Source organism: Pinus tabuliformis, chromosome 4_2, assembly GCF_031772625.1.
Source record: "Pinus tabuliformis cultivar Carrire ecotype Pingquan chromosome 4_2, CPIR1, whole genome shotgun sequence".
NCBI lineage: Eukaryota > Viridiplantae > Streptophyta > Pinopsida > Pinales > Pinaceae > Pinus > Pinus tabuliformis.
The window spans coordinates 524,940,048-524,946,325 of NC_142304.1; the positions used below are offsets into that span (position 1 = coordinate 524,940,048).

The 6,278-nt window shown below is 35.2% G+C and overlaps 1 pseudogene; it reads left to right on the forward strand.

Moving 5' to 3' along the window:
* The first annotated feature begins 4,541 nt into the window (after nt 1–4,541).
* On the forward strand, nt 4,542–5,939 carry LOC149170315 (protein TRANSPORT INHIBITOR RESPONSE 1 pseudogene; annotated as a pseudogene).
* Nucleotides 5,940–6,278: the final 339 nt, after the last annotated feature.

The window sequence follows — 6,278 nt, forward strand, 5'->3', positions numbered from 1 at the left end:
CTAAATGGATTGACACCATGAGCTACTAATGAAAGCCTAAGATTATATAGAAACCAATGATCCCTAGAACACTAGTGAAGTGATGGGATACCACCAAATTCATTCAAGGAATTTAGGTAAGTGTTTTACTCCAATTAGAGTTTCAAGTTGGTAGTTTAAGAATATTCCATAGTCCTAATGAGCACAACATATAGAGAGGAATACATAACCCATTTCTACAAGAATTGGATCCTTGTGTTCTATGTATTTATGAATGCAAACCAATCTTCAATTAGCTGGAGATCATCTCCAACAATTTGATCCATGCATAGGTAAGTTACAGAAGCATTTCCTTGGTTAATGTTTTAAATTATTTATGTCCTCCTACCTATCAAATTGTTAAGTATGTTCTTTAACACATTACCTAACATGTCCTTTGGGTTGGATCTAGAATGTATCTTGCAATCAATGTGTTTTGCCAAAATATTTAGAATTTGAACCATACTCACTACTATCCTATGATTTTTAATGTCTTTATTTCCCCACTTTATAACTTGTCTTTGAGAAGGAGTGCCCCAGGTTCTCCCCCACAATTATGGTTGACTTGGAGTTGATTGGTAATAGATATATAATTAAGAATGGAAGATACATACATGTATATGGAGCTACTAAGCCTCACTATTCCATTCCAAACCATGCTTTGGATAGGCTCTTTCTAAAACAAATAACCTACCAAACTACTCTATATGGCCTCAAATTACCATGAAGGTTACGGTAAATAGATAATTCCCTCATTATCCTATTTTTTAGCTACACACATCTTTCATGATTTTGGTCACATCATAATTCTAGATAGAGAAAAAAAATATTATTATCTAGAGGTGGAACCATCCATAATGCATGAATTATTCTTGTATCTATTTTTTATTTTTTTATTTTTATTTTTTTTTTTAATAATGTTCCTTACATGAATTTGTTGAAATGTTGACATTGCTATAAGCAAATTGAATCAATACAAAATGATTTAGTGTATCCTACATATGCAACAAAGGAGGATGCCATTGTAATAGTTTTTGGGCTTGAGAGGAGGGGTCATGTACATGGGGTTGTATTTGGAGTCACTCCAACTAAATTGTTTAGAAAAGAGTGTGCTTACAAGAAGAAATTGCATAATACAAAAGAGAAATTGAGAGAAAAAGACAAGGAACTTGGAATATTGAAACAAACTATTGAAAAATTAATGGAATTGAAAGTTGCCACAGAGGTGGGAAAAGAAAATGGTCGAGTTGATCCAAAACTGATAAAAAATGTAAAAATTACATGTGTAAACTATTTATTTTTTTATGTATGCCATATTTGGAGATTGGGATTTTAAAAGCACAGTGTCAATATGAACATTATTGCATTTTTGCATGATGTGTAATTAATCAAACATTGTTTTTGTAACTTAACCTTTCATCTTCTGATTTCAGGGTATTCATGCAAACTATTTATTTTTTAGCAGAGCTCCCTGAGCCCTAATTAGGATTCACTAAAACAAACTCCATTGAATTCAGGACAACATATTCCTGACCAAATTGGTGACTCAATAACATAGGTAAGTTTTATGCTTTTTTATTTTCTTATTTAATATTATTTTCTTATTATGTGGAATCTCACAAGAATTTGTTTATTGGCAAGGTCAACCACAATTACTAACTTCAAATACAGAGTTGAAGGGAAAAAACATATTTTAATGGTCAAGTGAAGGTTGCAAAGGGTTACATAAAAAAATTGAACCAATCTTTGTCATGCCCAATGGAGAATAATTAAGAGAAGGATATTATTTTGTGTGCTCATAATCAATTTTGGTTGATCTTAATTATGGAAACAAGATTAAGTGTAGAAGTAATCTATGTAAGAATTTAGCAAATGCACTTAACACTTTTATATGTTGGAAGAGAAATGATATTCAATTGATCAGTGATTGAGAGCAACAACTTGGGAAATTACTCTCCCAACTGTTGATTATGATATTAACAACTCTTCTTCAAGAGGAACGAGGGATGACAAGTTCTAAAGTTGAGTTTTAGTATTCTTATTAATTTTGGATTGAGTTCATTCATAACTTTGATTGAATTGATGGAGTTCATTTCAAACTGTAAAATTGAATCTGTATCCAACATTGAGACTTTGAAAATAATTGCAAGTGTTGAAACCTTAATTTATTCTAATGAAATTAGATGCAGTTGTGGACATTAGAAGACCATATTATTTCCCTTTGAAAGAAAATATGTGGAGGACATTTGGGGGAAATGTGATTGTCCATAAAATTTAGATCAGATTTGGGGACCTTGTGGCTCTTTTCCTTGGACCCTAGTAGTGTTTGGAGGTTGTATTTGTAGGAGTTAGCAGACAAAAACCTAATATGTCTAAGAAGATTAGTGTTGGATCACTTATGGTTTTCTAGAAAGGCTTAGGGGTTCTAAGAGTTAAGGGCTTTAAGGGTTTAGAAGTCATGGGTCAAGGGTAAATGGTAAAAGGTTAGGGCTTAGGGGGTTTAGGTGTCAGGGGTTTGAGGTCTAGGAAGATTATGGGTTATAGGTTAATGGCTTAGTGGTTAAGGGCTTCAAGGGTTAAGGGTTAAGCACTAAGGGCTTAGGGGTCAGGGTTAAGTGTTTAAGGGTTATGGGATTTATGTGTCAATAGGTTAATGGGTTAGGCGTTTAGGGGTTTAGGGGATAGGGGTTAAGGGTTAAGGGTCAGGGTTTAAGAGGATAAAATGTTAAGGCTTAGGGGATTCAAGGATTCTAAGTTAGGGGTTAGGGGTTAAGGGGTCAGTGACTTAGGGTTTAAGGGATCAAGGGGTTAATGGTTTATGAATTATGTTTATGGATTAAGGGATTATGGATTTGGGTTTAAGGGGATAGGGAATTTAGTTATTATGGGTCATAAAAAAAGGGGCCCCTAATCCCCTTATCACAACTATTAGGGATTCACGTATCAGTTTCTCTAGCCCCCTTGGCCCCTATGGCATGAGGTCCTAAGGATCCTTCTCATTCTCTAATGCTATGATTATAGATATCAGTAAATCATGCTCAAAACTCTCACTTCTACCCATCCATGCAACCCTTATGTCCCCTTGCCCCATTCAATACACCAAAAGATTCCCATCCCCAAAATTTCATGAGACTTGAACAATTGGAGGTGGTTATTTAACAACCACCTCTAAAAGTCTAATTCTAATTACTTTTTTGGAGGGGTGGGGTTGTCCAAAACTGCCTACAAAAGTTACATTTTCATAAATTTTAAGGGTGGTTAAGGGATTCTAAGTTAGGGGTTATGGATTAAGGGGTTAGTGGCTTAGGGTTTAAGGGATCAAGGGGTTAATGGATTATGAGTGTAGGGGTTAAGGGATTATGGCTTAGGGGTTAAGGGAATAGGTAATTTAGTGGTTATGGGTTAAGGGCTAATGGGTTGTGATAATAGGGCCCCTAATCCCCTTATGACAACTGTTGGGGGCTCCCCTTATCAATTTCTCTTATTGCCTTCCATTTATGCCCCCTAGCCATTATTCCATGAGGTCCTAAGGACCCTTCTCATTCTCTAATGTTAGGATTATAGATTTTAGTAAACCATGCCCAAACCTCTCACTTCTACCCATCCATGCAGTTTTTTGTGGGGGGTTTTCAAAAACCGCATCCAAAATTTAAATTCTCATGAATTTTAGGGGGGTTTTCAAAAAACCACCATGAAAAAATTATTTTGGGGCAGTTATTTAACACCCCCCCTAAAGGAAAAGTCATGATAAAACACTCTTTTAGAGGTGGTTGTTAGAAACCCCTTGCCCTATTTTTTTTTTCTAAATTAAAAATAAATAAATAAATATAAATTATGACTTTTGGGGTGATCTAAATTGGAAGTGGAATTCACCCATTGTATTTGTCCATGGCATTGTAACTCATGAGGCTATAAATAACAAGTCTCAGTTTGTAAAAGGATAGAGGGATCTACCACAATGTAACTGTAACTATTTTTCTTTATTTCAGTAGACTTTCTTTGGGTGTTTTCTTCTTCTCTCTCCACATTCAAGTTTCTCAGATTTTAACCCTAAGATCTGGATCAGTGGTATCAAAGCAATTATTTTTTGGTAGTCATTTTGTCTCATCCTCAACCATGATGAGATCTCAAGTAAAAGATATGGAAATTTCGCTTCTCACTTATATGGACAATGGGTTTAGCATCCACTATTGTGCGAACCTCTCTTTCAGAAGACCATGGTCGACAACAAACCTTAGCTTTTTGTGATTACACTACATCACATGGAGTCTCTCAACACATGATATCTACATAGGTCTGAAAACTCCATTCCCCTCTCCCCTCAGTGGTTGCTTCCAAAGCTTGGGGAGAATAAATCTGCAATAGCTACAGGAGATCCACCTATTAATTACAAACCTACACATGGCAATCCCAGTCATTTCATAGTTAAAATTTTTGGCAATGGGGATGAGACTATTGATGTAAAGAATATGAATGGAACTGTAGACCTATAAATGAAGGCCAACAGTGCGAAGGGGGTCAGAATGATGAAGAAGAGAGGGGATTCGTCATCTTCATTCCCAAATGAGGTGTTGGAGTATGTGTTGTTTTTGAATTCGATAAAGAACAAGTGCATGGTTTTACTGGTATGTAAGGCCTAGAGCTACTAGAATGTCTTCAATGGAAACTATTATTTCATCTCGTCGATGATCTTGGTGAGGCACTTCCACAAGATAACAAGCATAATTCTCAAGGGGAATCCACACTTCTCAAATTTCAACCTCGTTCCTCTCCACCAAGGGTAACAAGCATAACTTTCAAGGGGAATCCACATTTCTTGAATTTCAACCTCGTTCCTCTCCACTAGGGGGCTTAAATTCACCCCTTTTTCCTGGTCACATGTAGAGCCTATACATGGCTTTGGGAGCTTAGGATTAAGAGCATGATTGTCATGGATGAAAGCCTTGATCTCATAATGCATTCCTTCCTCAATTTCCATGCTCTCCCTCTCACAAATTGTGAAGGCTTAAATAGTGATAGCCTGACAATCATCGCAATCCCTTACAGGAACATGCAAAAGTTGGACCTACATGAGAGTGAGGTGGATGATTAATGTGATTACTGGCTGAACTATTCTCTAAAAAATTGTGTTTCTATACTTTCAATGAATTTTACTTGTCTAAAAAGTGAGGTGAATTTTGAAGCCCTTGAGAGGCTTGTGGCTAGATGCACTTCTCTAAGGAGTTTGAAACTAAATAAAACTCTTTATTTAGAACAATTGAAGTGACTTCTTGTAATAGCTCCTTAGTTGATGGAGTTGGGTACATGTTCATTTTTTCAAGAGTTCAATTGGCGGAAATTTATATATTTGGAAGAATCTTTTAACAACTATAAGGAACTTAGAACTTTTTTAGGGATGTGGAAAGTAAAACCTATGTATATTCCTGCCTTGTATTATGTGTGCTCAAACTTGACATTTTTTTAGTTCAATCTATGCCAATATCTGAAATATGGAGTGGTTCTAGCTTGCTTTTAATTGTCATCACCTATTACGGATTTGGGTTCTTGATATTGCTAGAGACAAGGGCTTGGAAATTGTGTCATCAAGTTGTAAAAACTTAAGAGAATTACAGGTTTTTCCAATGGATCCATTTGGCTAGGATCGAGTTAGTGTCATAGAAAAAGGAATCCTTGCAATATCTCAAGGATATCCTAATCATAATTATGTTTCTTATTTCTGTAGGCAAATGACAAATGCAACAATTATTGCAGCGGCTCATAATTGCCCCAGGTTAACACATTTCTACCTTTGTATCATGAATCCATACTAGTAAGAAAATTTGACAAATGAATCTATGGATGAGGCTTTTGGAACAATTATAAAAATTTGTAAGGGTTTATAATGATTAGTAATATCAGGATTTCTTATCGATATATCATAGTCAAAAAATATGTTTCTTGACCAATTACTAAAGAAATTTCAATAGTCAAACATGAATTTGAGATCTGAAGTGCATAAGAAAAAAGTATCTGTATTTTAGATTGGACAACTAAGAACCTACAAATAATAATTAATTATAAAAATAAATAAAGAGATGAGTTCCAGTGAACAATTTTATGACACAAACTGCATTTCACTACCACACAAAATGTAAACATAACCAAAAACACAACCACAACTATTAATCCATAGTACCCAGATGGTTCAAACATCTAAGAAAAAAATCCTACACCCATGTTAGAAGTCCTTGAAGATTGCTTGGGGTGAAGAAAATTTGTGA